The sequence below is a fragment of the Fukomys damarensis genome, unplaced genomic scaffold, assembly GCF_012274545.1.
Source record: "Fukomys damarensis isolate Sample0158 unplaced genomic scaffold, DMR_v1.0_HiC HiC_scaffold_13, whole genome shotgun sequence".
In the NCBI taxonomy this organism is placed as follows: Eukaryota; Metazoa; Chordata; class Mammalia; order Rodentia; family Bathyergidae; genus Fukomys; species Fukomys damarensis.
In genome coordinates, this window is record NW_022900925.1 from 3,787,315 (window position 1) to 3,806,381 (window position 19,067).

The 19,067-nt window shown below is 39.0% G+C and overlaps 2 pseudogenes; both read left to right on the forward strand.

The window, feature by feature from the left end:
- The window catches only part of LOC117285842, a 66,010-nt pseudogene that overhangs the window by 20,793 nt on the left and 26,150 nt on the right, over positions 1–19,067 (forward strand).
- LOC117285919 lies at positions 11,935–12,019 on the forward strand (annotated as a pseudogene).

Here is a 19,067-nt window from a genome sequence, read left to right on the forward strand (position 1 = left end):
AATATGGAGATACCTCAAAGAGCTTGGACTGGAGGTTCCATTTGACCCAGCCATCCCTCTGCTGGGTATCTTTCCAAGAGAACTAAAAGAATCATATCACAGAGAAGTATGTGCACCCATGTTTATAGCGGCACAGTTTGTAATAGCTAAATCTTGGAAACAGCCTATTTGCCCATCCGTTGGAAACTGGATAAAGAAGATGTGGTTTTTCTATAAAATGGAATATTACTCAGCCATAAAGAATGAGAAAATAGATTCATTCATAGGAAAATGGATACACATTAAAGATATACTCCTATGTGAAATAAATAAGGCACACATGTGTAAATACCGAATAGTTTCCCTGGTGTAAATAATCTGCAACAATGCATAAGATTCTAATAAGATTACTGATATTTAGTAATGGGAAGAAAGGAGCTAAAGATGTAGGGAAGGTGGGATGGGTAGGGGAAGAGTAAAAAGGGAAAAGAAAAAAATGTGAGAGAATGCAAAGATGAAAATAAAGTGTTTGTAGATGGGGAGGGGAGGAGGGGGTGAAGGGAGGGCAGAGGTGAGGGGAAAAAATGAGAATCAAGACTTGTCATGTAGAGGTACAAGATCCCAACAATGAATGTAACTGTACTGTATCCCTAAAATGTACCAATAAACTCAATTAAAGCTGAAAAAAAAGATATATTGTGTACATATACCAATTCCTCACAGAAATATAAGCATTATGTACTACAAACATTCACTAATAAAAAAAAGAACAATAAAAATCTTAAAATCTAAAAAAAAAAAAGTCCCTGGGTTATATGATTTATTTACAGTAGGCCATGATTATTCATATTCTATATTCTATATTTGCAAATTAGCCTACTTACTCAAATGTATTAGTAACTCCTAAACCAATACTCTCAGCACTTTTGTGGTCATTTACAGATGTGCACATAGCAGGGAAAATTTCAAATTGCCCCAACATACGTTCAAAGAAATATTCTGTCTTCTTGTTTCCATCCTCAAAGATTTCCTTGTTTACTTAATATAGTTTTTTTGGTGTTTTTGTACTGTGTTAGTGATTTCACTGCTTAAAGTGGCTCCAAGGCATAGTATGAAAGTGCTGCTTGAGGTTCCTAAGAGCAGAAAGGCCGTGGTGAACCCTACAGAGAAAGCACAAGTGCGATGTGAACTTTGTACAGACACGCGTTTCAGAGCTGCTGGCTGGGAGGTCAATATGAATGGATCAGTGACAGATATCAAACATGGTGCCTTTACACAGAACACAGAAACATGACATAAGGCGAAGCTATTTATTCATCAATCAACAAAAATATCACAAGAAAGGCACACAAACCTAACCCTGAATTTCCTCTTAAAGAGCAATGATCCGGTACTTACTAATTCAGTGTTTCTGGCAATTTAATAGAACATGGATACCATGAAGAACAAGAGTCATCTACTTATGAAATATGTAAAAGAGGCAAACTGACAGAGAAGGAATAATGAGTAGTTGGCAGGAGTTGAGAGGAGAAAGAGTTGGAGGGAAACGGAGAATGGATGCTAATAGATAAAAGGCTTCTTTGGGGGTGATGAGAAGGTTTCAAAACAGATGCTTATGCAACTTGATGGACATATATTAAAAAGCTGTTGAACTGTGCATGAATTGTATGAAATGTGGATTATATAAAAATAAAGCTGAAGCAAGCAAGAAAGCAAGCCCCTGTGAGATAGGCCTCCTCTGAATGTCACTGGGCTGCAGTCACACCCTCTCTCCTCTTCTGCCCTGAAGAGAGAAGCAGCCTGCCACTCAGTCTCTGGGTGATCCATCTTCTTTGTAGGTTTTCTTAACTTTTCTTAGGAAAATTGCCTGTGTTTGGATTATCTTCAGTTAAACTTTTTAAACTCTGCTTCCTGCTGGGGCCCAAAGTGCTCCAGCATTGGTTTCCTCTTACACCTTAAGCTACTTTTTTATCCCTTTAATTTGCTGTGATATGAAGGCAGTAAAACTTGGGTACTGGAGGCTGATCAGAACTGCAATAACCTGAGCAAGGGCACTGAGTCAGGATAACAAAAGACAAGCGAGATCTTTACTGCATCAATGGGGGGCTCAGGATGGTCAGAGACCTTAACAGGCTAAGACACTGTCTCCTGGAGCTTGCCACTATTTATTGAACAAACCACATCTTGAAGGGGTAAGGTGCTATGCAGGGAACAGTGGAATGGAGAGCACTGACGTGAGCAGGGGTCTAGCAACATGGGAAGGAGACATTCGAGTCGGAATAGATCATTGATTAATGGGAAATTTGTTTTTTCCATAGATTAATTTCTGCCTCTATAGAGGTTTTGTGTGCGAGTCATGTTGCCCTTAGCTACAGTGTTGTCTTGCCATCCAAGACATCACAGCATCACAGATCAGTGAGATCTCCACTGTGACCAGTGACATGAGTGGTTGTTCTAGTCCCACACACCAACTGCTGGCTCTTCAAGCAAGCCATTGTGGGCTAATAGTGGACTCAGACTTTTAATATGAGAAACCAGTTTTGCAGCTTGCTCAGGGTGATCTCCATCACTTGGACACACTTGAAATAACCTCATCCTGGATTCAATGCTCCAGATTTCAACTAGGACTCTGATTGGAAGCAACAGAAACTGACTCTCACTCTCTTAAGCAGAAAGGAAATTAACTGAAAAATGGCAAGAGAATGCAGAGGATCAAAGGGAAGCCAGAAAAAGCTACATACAGGCAGTTGCAGAAAATGTAACAGCAGACAGACTGCTGCCACTGGAAGAATGTGCCAGGGACTTGTGTCTATCCATATGGCACTCCACTCATCGTTCAGAATCGCAGGAGACAACCCTGAGTGGAAGGACATGGGTTCCAGATCTGCCCTTTTCTGAAGTGACTGACCGAGAGGGGAAAAGTGCTAGTAGGAGGTTCCTAGGGCCACTCTGGCTTCAGTAAAGGAAAGTGCTCATCACTGCAACAAGACGGAATTCAGAGGTGGAGAAATGGTTCCCCAAAAGGAGAGCTGGGAGCTTTTAGGCAGAGGCAATGTTACATGTCTGAACATGACAAAAGAGTCCTACGCTCACTCAGAGAGAAGCGAGGGATATGCCAGGGAGGAGAGAGCATAAAAAACCAAGACCCGGGACCAAGCCCTCTGACATCTCACCAGACAGCAGCAGAACAAAGAGACTTCTGAGCCAAATGAACACTTCTCTGGCATATGATATGCAGTGTTTTCCACGAAAGAGAGACAGATGCAATTTTTTTGCTAGAAAATGGGTAGGAATTGCCCGAGTCCAAATGAATCTTTCTGTGTTGTAGTCAGTTCCTTTGAGTCTTTTACCTCTGCATACTGTTTTCATGATTATAAACACATCCATTTCCATTTCAAGGTTACTGCCTATTAGTTGGAACTGTTCAAGAGTTGCCTGAATCAAGCAAGTTGTCGGTAGAAAAACAGAGAGCTGACTAAGGAGTCTTCTCCAGGTTCTGGAAATTGTCAGCAGTGGCTGTGCCTTTAGCTTTACTCTGAAAGGTCCAGAGCGTGTTCAGCAACTGAAAGCCAATGAGCCCAGGGTGACCAGTACAGCAGCCACAGAGCCCAGCAGTCAAGGGCTCCTTTTTATTCTCTAAGCCAGCTCGACTTCATGGTGGATTTCTCCTTCTTAATTTGAAGTAGGCTGCTACAGTTTAAGATCGCAGAGCTTTGCGCAGAGGCCCTTGGTAGATTATGATCCATATTCTGATCATTTCTCTGTTTGACTGGACAATTATGTCATTGTTTCACATGACTTTTGCTTATAAGTGGAGACCTGCATCATCTGATAATAAACTGATTTTTAAAAAATAACAATTAAATTGAGTGCATTAAGCCATAAGATATTAAATTTTAGAATAGATCTGCCTTAAATCTAAATTTTATCCCATTTGTGCAATTCTTTCACAACTGCATTTGATAAACTGTCCTATTTGTTCTTTGATAAAACCTGAACACCTTGCAAATCTGTGAGGGAAGAGAGAGTTATCTCTGCACATCTATTTAAGCATAAAAGCACATCCAAAGAGGCAGAGATGAAAATACAAAGAAAGAAAAGAAAGAAAAATTTGCCTATTATATAAACCAAGGTGACTGCTGGAAGTCACTACCACAGACCACTGGTGCTCAGGCTTCAATCAAGATTCATTTTGTTAAATACTGCAACTATAACCAGGGTTCAGGGAGATGTTTTCATATCCTTCTTCACAGCAGCATTTTTACACCTGGCAAAATAGGGAAAGCATCTTAAGTGTCAACAATGCCAGATGAACGGAAGACACACTGTAGTAGATTCAAAATGTTATCCATCCTTTAAAATGAAGGGGATCCTGATGCACATTATGACATGGGTGGACCTTGAGTGAAATTAATTAATATTAAGCGAAGTAAGCCAATCACCAAAGAACAAAAGATCTATGATGCCACTTATATGAATTACCTGGAATAATTAGATTGATTGAGATGAAGAGAGTGGTGGTTTCCAGGGTCTGGGAAAGAGAGGAATGGGAGATAATTTAATGGGTACAGTTTCCAACTTGTGAAGATGAAAACATTCTGGAGATGAATGATAGTGATGAATATGAATGTACTTAATGTCATTAAACTATACACTTAAAAATTGAGCCTGGGAGGGCTGGGGATTTAGCTCAGTGGTTCTGCCACCTGCCTTGCAAGCGCAGTATCCTGAGTTCTATCCCTGGTACAAAAAAAAAATTGAGTTAGGTATGATGGTGCACACCTGTAATCCAAATACTCAAAGGCTGAGGCAGGAGGATCCTGAGCTCAAGGCCAACCTAGACTACATAGCAAGACCCTGTCTCAAAACAAATAAAAATTTTATAAGATGGTAAGTTGCATGCATGTATTTACAACGATTTTAAATAATTTTAAATATCAACAAATAGCAAAATCAGCTTTCCATAAAGCCCAACTCTTTAACCTAAGATATCTGGATCCAGTTTCAAGTTTGGTATTTTCTTCCACTCCTCATTTTTAACTTTAGGGCAAAGAGAGGAAATAAAAACAAATGAAAATAACACACCTGCTTCCCCTCCTGCCCTTCTTTATTAAATGCAGCCTTGATGGAATTCTCTGTTTTAGGAGGTCTTCAGAACTGACCTCCCATGGGTTCTGACAGCCCTGACTTTCCAACATTACAGCTTAACAGGATTCTATGGCATGGAGAAAAGTTTGAAGATTTAATTCTAGTGCCAAAGCAAATTGAAAATATAGTCATGATACATAAAAGATATGTGGCTGGGGATCCAGTTTTCACTTGGTCTTTTAAAAGCATGAAGCCAGAGATAATATTGGCAACCTATACTGAACCAGTGCTAAGAGAGTAATATACAGTAGCACCTTAGGAAAGTCACTTCCCTTTTTTATATCTTAGAGAAAGATGGTTTATATCCCATGAGTCAGCCAGAGCATGAACAATTTTGCACTCTGGTAGTGTTAGCATCATGCATTTAAGAAATATTTGTAGGGTTCCTGCCACAGGGCAAGTGCCATATTCATGGAGTCCACAATTTAGACACTGGCAGTCAGCTGAGCAAATCCATTAGAACATGCACCAGCAATTTTTCTCCCTTCTTCAATCCTGGACACTTCTAACCTGGGAGCTCCATATGTTTTTCAGAGATAGATGGAGGCAGGGAGACAATTTAGAAGATCAATAAATAAAATTCTTTAAATCAAATCTTCATTGATTTTAAAGCTTAGCCCCAGCTTTTTCTTTCTCCAGCTGACCAGCTCAACAATTCCCCAACCTTCCTAGTTCAAAGGAGAGATATATCTCCTAGCTTCCCTTGTAGGATCATGATAGTTGTTCATTGTTATTAACACTTGCATAGTGTTTACTATGATACATAAATAAATATATATACAGAGAGAGAGAGTTTACTATGATATATAAAGAGAGAGCTATTTGAGTGTGTGTGCCAGCTGACCAGCTCAACAATTCCCCAACCTTCCTAGTTCAAAGGAGAGATATATCTCCTAGCTTCCCTTGTAGGATCATGATAGTTGTTCATTGTTATTAACACTTGCATAGTGTTTACTATGATACATAAATAAATATATATACAGAGAGAGAGAGTTTACTATGATATATAAAGAGAGAGCTATTTGAGTGTGTGTGTGTAAAAGATCTTAGGTAACAAACCTCAATTAACCCAGCTAATAAGTAGCAGAGCTAAGATCTGAACCCAGGCAGTTTGAGTCCAGAATTTAGGTGCTACACTCAAGCTACACAAAAATAACTACATGTAGACTTCAAATTTTTAAATACTACTCTTTGAAAAGATAAGGAGTTCACCCCAGATCGTAAATGTACATGCTGCTTCCTTTATGGAGAAAATCTCACTGTGAAAAAGTATCAGCAGAGCTATCATAGCTAATTTACATTCTGGTGCAAGCCCATCTCCCCTCAGGAACCACTAAGAAACTGGTAGACCAACAATAGTAAACACACTACACTAAGTAACCATGCAAACCCACTGCGATGTGCTGCCTCCAGCCACCTCCCATATAAGACACAGCATCTTCAGTTCTTCTTTAGGACTGGGACTATTAACCAGAGGTGTTAGAGAAATCAGTGCAGGTCAAACCCTATCAAAGCATACCTCTAATTACAAAGAAAATGTTAAAAGGATGAAGGGATTTTCAAGTCTCAGCCCACCTATCCAAAGCAGCATTTGATATCTGTAAGGTATAGAAGCCTCTATGGGAACAAATCCTTCCCAGACAGATGTACAAAAACACATCTTCCATAGTGACAGCTGGAGCCCTTTGTAATTTAGCTTAGCTTTGAACCCACTCTAGGAGGATGCAAAATAAGCCAAATTATGGTTACTTTCTCAGAAAAAAGATAAGACTTCAAGATCCGTCTTTTCTTTTATATGGATGACGTGGATCTATAGCCAGAGCAGAGTGCTCAGTTACAAAGCACACTTGAAATAGAATCCTCTTTCAATCAATCAAATGGTATGGAATTTGGACTGAATAAATACAATTTCATGTACCAAATGTGGAAAGGTAAAGAAGTGCAAACACATGCACCTCTTTGAAGCAATTGAAATCTGGGGACTGGAGTTCCCCGGGGTTTGTAGAGTTAGGAACTATAACAATTTCTGTAGGAAAGCACCAGAAAATTGCAATAAGGCATCATGAAATCTTTCAAACATTCAGGAATATTTTGAAGATGAAACTACCCACTGAATAGATGGCTGAAAGACAGAGTAATTTAGTGGCCAAATGTGGACTCTGGGTCAATTCCTGACTCTGCTGCTTTAGACCTGTGGATGTAAATACAATACTCAACTCTGGTGCTCCTCTATCTTCACACACTCAAGCTACACAAAAATAACTACATGTAGCATCACACACTTAATCTATCATCACACATCCTAGATCAAGCCACCTCTGAAAAGCTCTACCTATGACCAAATGAGGCTTTGGGAGGGACATCTACATACAAGCCATAACAGCTTTGGGAAAATGTGCTCCTTTTCAAAAATGCTTTGTTTTTTCAATTGTAAAACTGTGATAATTATGCACTCCTTCCTTTTCAATCTCTATCTTACAGTTCCCTGGAATTCTACCCTAGATTTACCCAAGAATCACTTTTTAGTGATTGATTACCCCTAACAATATTCACCTTAGTGTCTGATTTGGGGGAAACACAACCTAAAATACTAATTATAATTCAATAAGGGAAAGATGTGAATGGGAAGAGAAAATAAAGAAGTCCCAGGATGGATCACTGAGCCTGAGAAGAATATGAAGATATGCACACAGATAGGCCCTCACACAGAGAAATATATATTTCACACTGGCAATTTCAGACTGTTTTTTTTTTGTTTTTATTGAGTTTATTGGTACCTTCTAGGTATACAATACAGCTATATTCATCATTGGGATTCTGTACCTTTACATAACAGGTCTTGACTCTCATTTTTTCCCCTTGTCCCTGCCCTCCCTTCACCCCCTCCTCCCCTCCCCATTTACACACACTTCATTTCCATTTTTTCATTTTCTCATATTTTTTTTCCTCTCCCTTATTACCTTTCCCCCACCCTTCCCACTCTCCCCACACCTTTAGCCCTTTACTTCTTATTTCACATTATTAATTATCTCCTTAGGATCCTGTATACTATTATAGTTTTTCCACACCAAAGAAACTATTTGGTATTTCAGTTAAAGAAATCTCTGTATGAACATTAAAAATAGGGAATCCTAAAATAAAACTAAAAAGGAAAGTAAAAGAGAAAAGGCAATGATGTAACATTAAAATAATCCTTAATTCTGGAGATAAAAATGGTCCCTGAACATATTTAAATTGCTTCTTGCTCTTATAGTCTTATCTTATTCTATTTTTCATTATTTAGAGAATACTTTATTAGTTTCTGTAATCAAACCCATGTAGATATGACCTTACATATTTAGTACGATGTGTTACCCCTGTACAAGTGGAAAAAAATAAATAAATAAAAATAAAAAAATAAACATTTCTAGACCAGTATGGCTGTCCATTTCTGTACAATGCCAGCTCAACACAGTAAATTGGGATAACTTTTTCCAAAGTCAACAGCACAGTTAAGGTTTCCAAAAATTCAAATTATACATATATATAAAACAAGACCAATAATAGCAGTATGTTATGCATCAATAGCATCAACAGCTTCTCCTGGTTCTGCAATCATCTGAACAAAATTATAGACATTCAGCACATTCCATTAAAAAAAAAAGCAAAACAACAACAACAAAAAAAAATACACAAAGAATAATATCCAGAAAACAGCAAAGTTCTGTTGCTGTTGTGGTACCTGGCATCATATTTTTTATTAGCATTTTAATCATCATCTGGAAAGAGAACATTCTAGAATAATATCATTAAATGTAGCTCTGATAAAGAAATATATCTCTGATAAAGCACAGTCACGACTATGTATCATAAAGCAGGTACAAGATATTTTACATTCACAGAGGTATGATACAGGACAGTCCTACATCAATAATACTAGAATCAGTTTTGGTTTGAAATTTGTTTGTCTGCAAATAAGATTGCTACCCCTGTTTTTTTCTGGGCTCCTGTCACATGGAGAATTGTTTTCTATCCTTTCACTTTCAGTCTATGGGCTTCTTTTTGCACTAGGTGTGTTTCTTGTATACAGCATATTGTTGGCTTTTGCTTCTTATTCCATTTTGCCAGTCTATTTCTCAATTGGTGAGTTGAGGCCATTGACATTTTGCTGGTTATACGATATGTACCGACTTATTATTGACATGTTACTGGCCTTTTGTTGACTCTTTTTACTTTTTCACCTTCTCCTTTTAATTTCTTGCCTTGCACATTTGATTTGCTCTGTTGGGCCTCATGGTGTTGTTGCCTTCATTGTCTTTTTCTAGGATCTTGTTTATAATTCCTTGTAGGGCTGATTTGGTATTCATGTAGTTTCTCTGGTGTTCTTTGTTGTGGAAGTGTCTTATTTTTCCATCCATTTTGAAAGAGAGTTTTGCAGGATACATCAGTCTAGGTTGGATGTTGTTCTCTTTTAGTACTTGAAATAACTCACTCCGGGCTCTCCTTGACTCAAGGGTTTGTGTTGAAAAGTCTGCTGTGATTCTGATGGGCTTTCCTTTGCATGTGATTTGTTTCTTTTCTCTTACTGCTTGTAGTATTTTGTTCTGTTGGGTTTCTCAAATCTTTATTATTATATGTCTAGGTGTATTTTTTTTTCATTATTGTGGCTAGTTGGGGTCCTATATGCCTCAGTTATCTGAATGTCAAATTCTTCCCCTCTGTTTGGGAAGTTTTCTGTCATTATTTCTGTAACAGCCTTTTTAAGTCATTTGTATTTTCTCCTGCTACTTCATGGATTCCTATCAGTCTTGTGTTATTCTTTTTTGCATCATCTAGGAATTGCTAGATCAATTTCTCATGATCCCCTACTGTTTTTAAGAGACCTCTCTTTTCATGGTCACTGACTGCAATCTTTTCTTCTATAGGACTGCAATCTTATCTTCTATATCTGAGAGTTTATCTTGGCATTCTTTTATTCTGTTGTGTACACTTTCAATGGAGTGTTTAATCTCCTGGATTTCTGTTTGAATCTGTTTTATGGATTCCATTTCTTTCCTATGATGGGTGTTTATTTTTTCCATTTCTTTCTTATGCTGGGCCTTCATGGCTTCTATCATGGTCCTGAGCTCATCTATTTTTTTTGTCAGTTTCTGCTCTAGAGTCTCGAATTGTGACTTCCATTTTGCTCACTATCTCTATGGTTATCTGGGAAATTATTTCTGTTTTGAATTTTTCTAGAGCCCATTGATCTGTTTTGTTAGTTCCTGTGCTTTGAGTTCAGGGTGTCCTGGTGGTTCACTAGCGGCCTTTTCATCCTCATTTGCCCTACTGTTTGCCATTGGTGAACTGGAAGTCTGTCCTTGTGTCTTGCTTAAGTGTTTTCTCATTTTAATTTTTGTTGTTGGACTGTCCTTGGTTTAATCTCTGGATTATCACCCAAATCTTCCTCATATAGTTGCACCCTAGCTTCTGTGTCTCTAACCACCCACAGACATTCTCATCTTCATAACATCAGAGAAAACAGCTCATCAAGTCAATCACAATGCTTTATCCCAACTTATACAATCAGCAACACATTAAGATCAAGCACAACTTGGAAACTGCCCACCTGTGGTAGTCATTAGTCTATCACCCTTAAATCATTTGAATTAAATTGAAATCAAGAAGCAGTCCAGAACATGTCTGAAGTGAACAAAATTTCAATATAGCGTATTTAGTATTTAATGGCTCAGACAGAGAGAGGATGCAAGACCCCTGGTCTCAGTTAGCTGATGGCTGAACCCCATGATGCTGACTGACCTCGGGCTGCAAGGCCCAGATTGAGTTCCCCAACCTTCTGAATGGTTGAACTCCACACGTTCTATTACAGGTTTCCCACGCCCTTTCTTTAAAGATGTTCAAAGTTGGGAACTCAGAAATATACCCTTGATGACCACCTCTGGCTCTGCAGAGTGGGTCCAAAGACTGGCACAGTCAGGAGGTCTGAGAGTGCACGTGGGGGGGCACTTATGGTGATTCAGGGGTGCTGCTACCTTCCCGGCACTTGAGCAATGGCGGCTGGGGTGGGAGAAGGTGTGGCTCTCCTTCCCACGGTGGATCAGGGCCCAGGCTACCTCCTGGCACTTGAGCGATGGCGGCTGTGGTGGGAGAAGGCCTTGGACCATTTTAAACGTCTGAGTTTTGGATTAGGAATGCTCTACCAGTGAAGTCTATGCAAATATTCTAAACTCCACAAAACTCTTAAATCAGAATCATTTCTGGAGCCAGGAATTTCACATAAGGGATGTTCAATATGTATCTGAGATGCAAATCGAGCTATAAATCTCTGTGAAACTTTCCCACTCACTTAAACTGTAGACTTGACATTCCATTAGTAAATTCTTTAAGATATTAATGAGACATTTCTTCCAGTATCTCTTACAACTCGGTTTGCTAATTTTCTAGAAACACTAATTTCAGCAGTCTACCAAAAATTATTCTCACACAACTATTCCCCTTGGAGGACAACTCTGTTGTTTTCCCTAATGTTGCATCATCAAGAGCTTATTCTCACTCATTCTGAAAGTTTCAGAGGTTTTTTTGTTTTAGAGAAGGAAAAACAATTAAATGATGGCTTCCTCTTTTTTTTTTTTAATTCAGAACCATTTCAGACCCCAGTAGAGCCACACTAGTCATGAAAAACTCTGTTTTATTGTCGGTCATGGTGGTGCACCACACCAGTAATACTAGCACTTGGGAGGCTTTGGTAGGAGGATTGCCAACTTTGAAGTGAGTCCCAGGCCAGCCTAAAGTACATAGACTTTGTCTTAATTTAAAAAATAAGGCATAGTGTTGCATGAAAGGAGAGAAGGTTAGAACTCCCCTCAACAAGGATGGAAGAGGCCCTTGGGCCTGATGACACACATCTTTTTTTAAAAAGGCACAGAAGAGGAGAAAAGGAATAGGAAGAAGAGGAAGAGGAAAAACAAGAGGGGGAGAAGAAAATCCCTGTTTTACCAGGGATTATGAATTTCCCAAGGGAGACTCTAGTGGATTCTTCTCAACTGCTTCTGACACTCTTATGGATTCATGCTGACCTCTAAGAATCCTCATTTGCCTAAAATCGGGCTTGTAGGCTTGTGGACTCCAGAAATTGAATGATGTTTTTGCTGTGACCCTGGAGACAGTAGGTTCCAAATATCCTAAAGACAATGGGCTGTCAGCTCCAGAGTTCACATGCATACGACAGTTTCAAGGAGCTCTGGAGCTCAGTGCCCATTCCAGAAACATGTTTGGTATCTGTTATGGGTTAGATCTAGTATGCCCTCCCAAAGGTTTGTGTTCAGAGACAGAGCTTCAGATCCATGCAGTGTGACCAGACCATGAGGTCTCTAACTTCACTGAGGGATTTAAAAGTTGGTGGCACTATTGGGAGGTCGTGAAAACTAAAGATGCAGTCCCTACTTGAAGGGAGTGGGTCATAAGGTTATGAGTCAAGGGAGCATGACCAGGGGGACAATATCTTGCCCCTGGCCCCTTCTTCTATGACTCACCTCTCTAGCTCTCTGCTACTTTGCCGCCATGAGGAGTGTAGCTTTCCTCCATCATGCCCTTCCAGCGCGACATTTCTACCTTCCCACAGACCCAAAAGCACCTGAAGTCAGCTGACCAAGGACTGAAATAATGAACCAAAATAAATCTTCTCCCCTTTAAGTTGTTTTTCTCAGGTATTGGGTCACAGTGACAAACATCTAACACCTGAAATGCTTGGAATGAGTAGTGCTTCTGTTTTCCAGATTTTGGAATATTTGCATAGATTTTATCAGTGGAGTACCCTTAATGTGTGCATTTGTTCTGAGATTTCCTGGTAGGAATTATAGGCCAAGATGGCCTGGAAGTTCATTACCTACAACAGTTGTGAAATCTACCACCAACTTAATTGATACCCGAGAAGGAGACTGGTATTTCCACTAAGTCAGTCCTGCACTCTGAATTATAGACAGACATGGTCTGAGGTGTGATCTGAGGTTTGCCAAGTCCCTCTCTCACCTTCAAGGGGCCTCTGCACCCAGACTTCTCTCAGGCTCTTCTTCTACTGCCTGCTCATCCAGCCACCTCCACACTAAGCGGTGTCCTCAAGTCAATGGCGACCTTCCTGGCCTCCCAGCGTGAGACTTCTTCCCCCACTGGCTCTCATTCTCTATTGCAATTGCTCTTTATTTTCTCCCCCACCCCTCACAATAAACATCTTTCTTATTCACTGTTGTTTAGCCACAGAGCCTAGCACTGTGCCTTGCACAATATAGGTACAACAAAAACTCTGTAAACCGGATGAGTAACTCAATTACACTTCTGCCTCCTACAAGCTGTAAGACTTTGAGCAAGTTCTTTTGTCTGTAATATAGATGCACCTACTCTAAATGCCTGCTATGAGAATTAAAATATTTTAAGTACCCATAAAAGCATTTAGCTGATAGTCCCTATGACTTCATAGAAGCTCAATAAATGTTAGTCTCTTATTCTGTTGATTTCTTTACCCCCATATTTAAGCACAGGACAGCTCACTAGTGCTTGGAAAGCACTGTCACAAAATCCAGGAATCCATTTCAAATACAGAGGAAAGGAAGAATTGAACAAGTCACCACAGTCATGCAATAAGGTAACCAAGTGATCCGGTCTGAGGCCCACCCACTCACCTCTTCCCAGAGGTGCGACTTTCCCCACACTCCCACCTCAGAAGAAACCTTGTCTGCTTTTCCCAGATATTATGCACTGCATTCAAGGACCGCTAAATCAAAGGTAATGTGGAAATTCACTGTCATTAAATGACAGAAGAAAAAACTGAAACTTCTGCAAAGAAAAAAATATTAAAATAGTCCTTGCAATGTTTCCATTCCATTAAAAAAGGAAGAAATGCTTTATTGCCATATTTATTACCAAAGCAAACTCCCTTCTAATCTACTGTTTTGTTCATCTACGATTTCCAGAAATTCATGTCTTCTCAGTGAAGTGTAATTTCCATAAATGCTTTACTGAATTCAAAGAGGACAAATCTTTGAATCATCCTAATATTGTTAATAAATGCTAACAGAGTATACCATGAAATTAATGGGTAAATTTAATAATTCTTCTATTAGGTTGCCTTTCCACGTAGTTCCTGGGGGAGAGAATGTTAGAGCGCATTTTCTGTAGACAATATTGTTTAATGGAAACTTTGCAAAAATTAGAATTAGGCCTTTGGTGAACAGGGATCTTTAATTTAATTTGTTTTTATGACCAGAACCCAGAGAGTTCCTCACAGCGGATTGCACCAGCAGGCAGCCTGTTAGAATTAAGTTTTGTTGTGATCACCAGGGTAATGACTTCTCCAAGGCCTGGTGTTTGGAGAACAGCATGGTTTAGTTATTATGGGGGTCATAAATGGCATTAATAAAGTCCTGGAGGAGCAATCACATTGCAGAGCAGCTCTATAAACACGGGAGGCCAGTCACTCTTCACATACTTGAGAGGAGAGGAGAGAGTGGCTGTGATGTCTGGGGGAAGAGAGAAGGCAGAAACACAGAGGAATGAAAGGAAGGGGGGAGGAGGAAGAAATGGGCTCCTTCCCTTTTATTTGGATTTTCCCCTTATAGCATGGCTCCAGTGTTAAACACAAAGAAAATCTTTCTTTGCTAACACCAGCTTAGCTTTCCTCATATGGACTCTGCTGCTCCCACCTCTCTGATGTAGGGCCAGGCTCTGTAAAAACTGCCCAGAAAGCTAAGGTTTAAGAGTGAAAATACCATGCCTAGCTATCTACCCAAAGGAATTGAACATAGGGACTTAAACAGATGCTTGCATACTTCTGTTCATAGCAGTGTTACTGGCAATGACCAAAAGGTGAAACACCCCGAGTATCCACTGATCCCTGAGGAGATAAACAAAAATGTGGTCTGTATACTCGAAGGAATATTAGTCAGCCTTGAAAAGGAAAGGGGATCTCACTTGAGCCACAACAGGGGTGAAACATAATATTACACTAAGTAAACTGAGCCAATCAGAGAAAGACAAATCTTGTATGATTCCATTTATCTGAAAAATGTAAAATAGTTCAATTCTTAGAGAAAGAAAGCAGAAGAAATGTTGCCAGGGACTGAGAGAAGAGGGATTAGGGAATTATAGCTTAACTGTCATACTTTGTGCTCAATGTAATGAATACATTTTGAAAATAGTGATGATAGCTGTAAAATATTGTGATTGTAATGAAGACCATTGAATTATGCACTTCAAATGGCTAAAATAGTAAATCTTATACATAATTTATGTTACATATTTTACTACAATAAAAGAGTGCAGACTCAGACTTTAAGAACTTGTCTTCCTGTTTTCCCTGTCTTCCTTCTACCACCCTTTCATATGCATATGTACTTGATTTCCCATGCCCTGATTAAATAAGATGAGGTGAGCAGAAAGACCCAAATTGTAATAGGTGCTCAATAAAATAAATATTCTTCCTTTGCACAAGTTGACCTGTGTGTAAAGAAGATTATGGTGATACAAACTCAGCATCTCCTTTCTTTTGTCTTACTGATTCTGTGTCATTATTTTCATTTTTAAAAGGGGTTTAAAAACATTTGTAGTGAAAGCTTGGTTCATTTTTTTGCCTACGCTAAGATGTGTTAACTCCAAATTCAGTGGTGAGCACAGGCTTCTTAAATGACCACTTGTTAAGAGGATGATTTTATATAAACTTTAGTTCAAAAGAAATAGCACCAAAGCTGGGGCGTGGTGGCATACACCTGTAATTCAGCACTCCTGGGGGCTAAGGCAAAAGAATCACAAGTTCAAGCCCAACTGGGCCAAGCAGGAACTTGACTAGACTGTGTCTTTAAAAAGAAAAATTTTAAAAGGCTGGACATCCAGCTCAGTGTGAAGGCCCTGGGTTCAATCTCCAGTACCAAACAGAAAGAAGTGAAGGAAGGGAGAAGGAAGAAAGGAAGGAAGGAAGGGAGGGAGGGGAGAAGGATGGATGGATAAAGGCAATAGCACCAAAAAGTTCAAAGAAAATCAACTCACAACTCCCCAGAAAAATGAGCAGCTCATTGGCAATTGGCACCAGGAAGACTATGGGGCTAAAATTAGATGTGGATTGGTCTCTATCACGTGGAGACACATTTAGAATGTCTTGAGCTAATGCAAAACATTAATAAGGAAATTAGAATTTTCCCTCACATCTGCAAAAAGCATTGGCAAGTGAACGCCCCTTCTAAAAGAAAAGATAAAGGTTGAGGTACTTGAACTAAAACTGTTGAAAAGCTTTTCCCAAAAAATAAAGATCTTAATAAAATTTTTGCACACAATTACAGTTAGAAAGCCATCAAACTGTTTGCACCTAGATGCCTTATGGATAACTTCCTCTCAATTTTCTTATTTGACAAGGAAGAAATAATCCCAAAGCATGGTTTTCATTTATTGTTACCCATTCCTTCCCAAAGAAATAACATAATTTGGCTGCAGAGATAGACTTTAGAGATTTTTTTCTTTCCTTTATCTTTCACATATGCAGTGGTTATTTTTTCCACGATAAAAAGGCATTACTATGACATGTCATATGTTACTTGACGTCCCTAAGATTGGATGTTTTGATCAAAGGCAATATCTAACTGGAAATTTCTAATGGGAAACTTTCAGTGTCAAACCAGCTCTGATCAGCACAGCATCTCAAGTCATCACACAGGACTTGCTCTCTAACCACTGACAAACAGCATGGCTCCATCTTATGCCTCATAGGTATGATTACATTTTAAGAAATTAATCAAAAATTAACCCAGGAATTAATGAATTCCTTGGGCAATGAGCTTAGGAGAAAGAACCTATAAAATAATGCCAACAAATATTTATGCATCCTGTTTTTACAAGACTGGATTAAGACCTTTAGAGAGCATAAACTTTAAAAGACTATGCCACCCTTACCTTTTGGAGATTGAAAATTCATTAAAAGCAATGGTAAGCTTGCTATATTGCTATTATTATTATTATTATTATTATTATTATTATTATTATTATTATAGCATGCTGTTTGCATTGCCTGGCTTTCCCCAGGTTAAATGACACCCTTTGGAAGCCCCAGTCACACTTAGGCCACCCAGGTGCCAAACTGAGAGGCACCTGGGCAGTGCACTCCCACCTACATGGAAGGAAAACACTAAGCTAGAAATAATTGATGCTGTATTTTCAGTCATCTTACAATTGGATCAACCATTTTAATGGAACTGCCTCATCCATTCAAGCAGCCAGTCAATTAAATCTAACAGTTCATCTAACTGGTCTCCCCTTGCCCACCGCCACCCCAGCGGTTCAACTATTTGCCGGTATGGAATTCATAGATTGTGTGCACATTCTTGATGGAACTGGGCCTGTGCCACTGCCGAGCTCATCGACTGCGCAGAAGTCCCTGCCTGATATGCCCTTTCTCCTTTCAAAAAATAAAATGAAACCAGCTAAGAACCAATTGATCCACCGGCCCAAGAGTGCCTTGGCCTTAAGGTGTGGGGACAACGGATCCATGCCTACAAATCTGCCAAAATGAACTTCTCACAGACACTTACTGAGTGAATTATAGCTCCTTACGTGTATTGACATATATTTCTGAGCTTGGAAGAGGGACCATACATTCCGGAAAAGTCACAATCTCAAGTATAAAACCTCTGTCCTATTTCCCCCAGAAGTACACTTGCCTGGGCTCTTGTTTTTTGTTTTGTTTTGTTTTGTTTTGTTTTGTTTTGTTTTGTTTTTATTCCAAAATGATGGTCATTTCAGTAAAGAAAGTATCCAAGTATTCAGTAATCTTATCAGTCACCTCTCAGCAATAAGGTCCCAAGTACCCACTAAAAAATGGTTACGGAGCTCTCTCCTAAACTGCCAGTGTGTATAGATTTGTATCACTGCTATAGTTGGCAAGGTGGCAAATATCTACCAAATTCACCAACACATACACCATTTGTCCAGAAAGTCTGGTTCTCAGAATTTGTCCCATAGTAAACATACTCTCACACTGATGGAATAGCCTACGTACATACTTAGGCTACAAAGCTTTGGCTATACTAGCAGAGAATGGGCAACGATCCATCGATGACTATTTAAAATATAAAGTCTTTGTAAATAGGGAAGGATGGAGGGGTTAAAGGGAGGGCAGGGGAATGGGGAAAAAATAAGAACTAAGATGGATTATGTAAAAGTGCAAATTTCCAATGATGAATGTCATTAGATTGTATACCTTAAATGTACAGCTAAGATTGATTTTAAAAAATAATTTCACAAAACATCTAGAAGGCTATCCAACCATGTATGTGAATACCACAGTCCTGGAAAGGCGGCACAATGATGAATTCTATGTTACATATATAGTACTACAATTTTTAATTCAAAACATAAAAAGAAAGTAGTCCATTTTGGAATATATATATATATATATATATATATATATTTCTAAATAAATATATATAATTTTAAAACCATACAATGAAACAATGCAAAGTCATTACAAATTAGAAAACTGTGTGTTAATGTGGAATAGTCTTTTAGATACAAAACAAATTTTTAAAAAACCAAAGTGAAAGCAATTTACTTAGAAACTTTGCGTTTATTTATTAACTTAGGTTTTTTGAGAAAAGTCTCATTATGTAGTTCAAAATGGTCTTGAACTCACTAGGTAGCTCAGGCTGGCCTCAAACTCAGGAAAATGCTCCTGTCTCAGCCTCCAGGAGGCTGGGATTACAGGTGTGCACCACCACACCTGGCTTCATTTACTCATTTTTTAAAAGAAAAGCTTATGAGTTCATTTGCCTTTTTACCTATAATAGAAAATGCACAAGAAACAATAGACAACTTGAAAGAGTGGATGTTACTGGTGGACCAGGACTGGGGCTTAGATGAATGGCAGGGAGACCTTTATCATTTTTTGCTTATATGTGCATGCATACACACACACACACACACACACA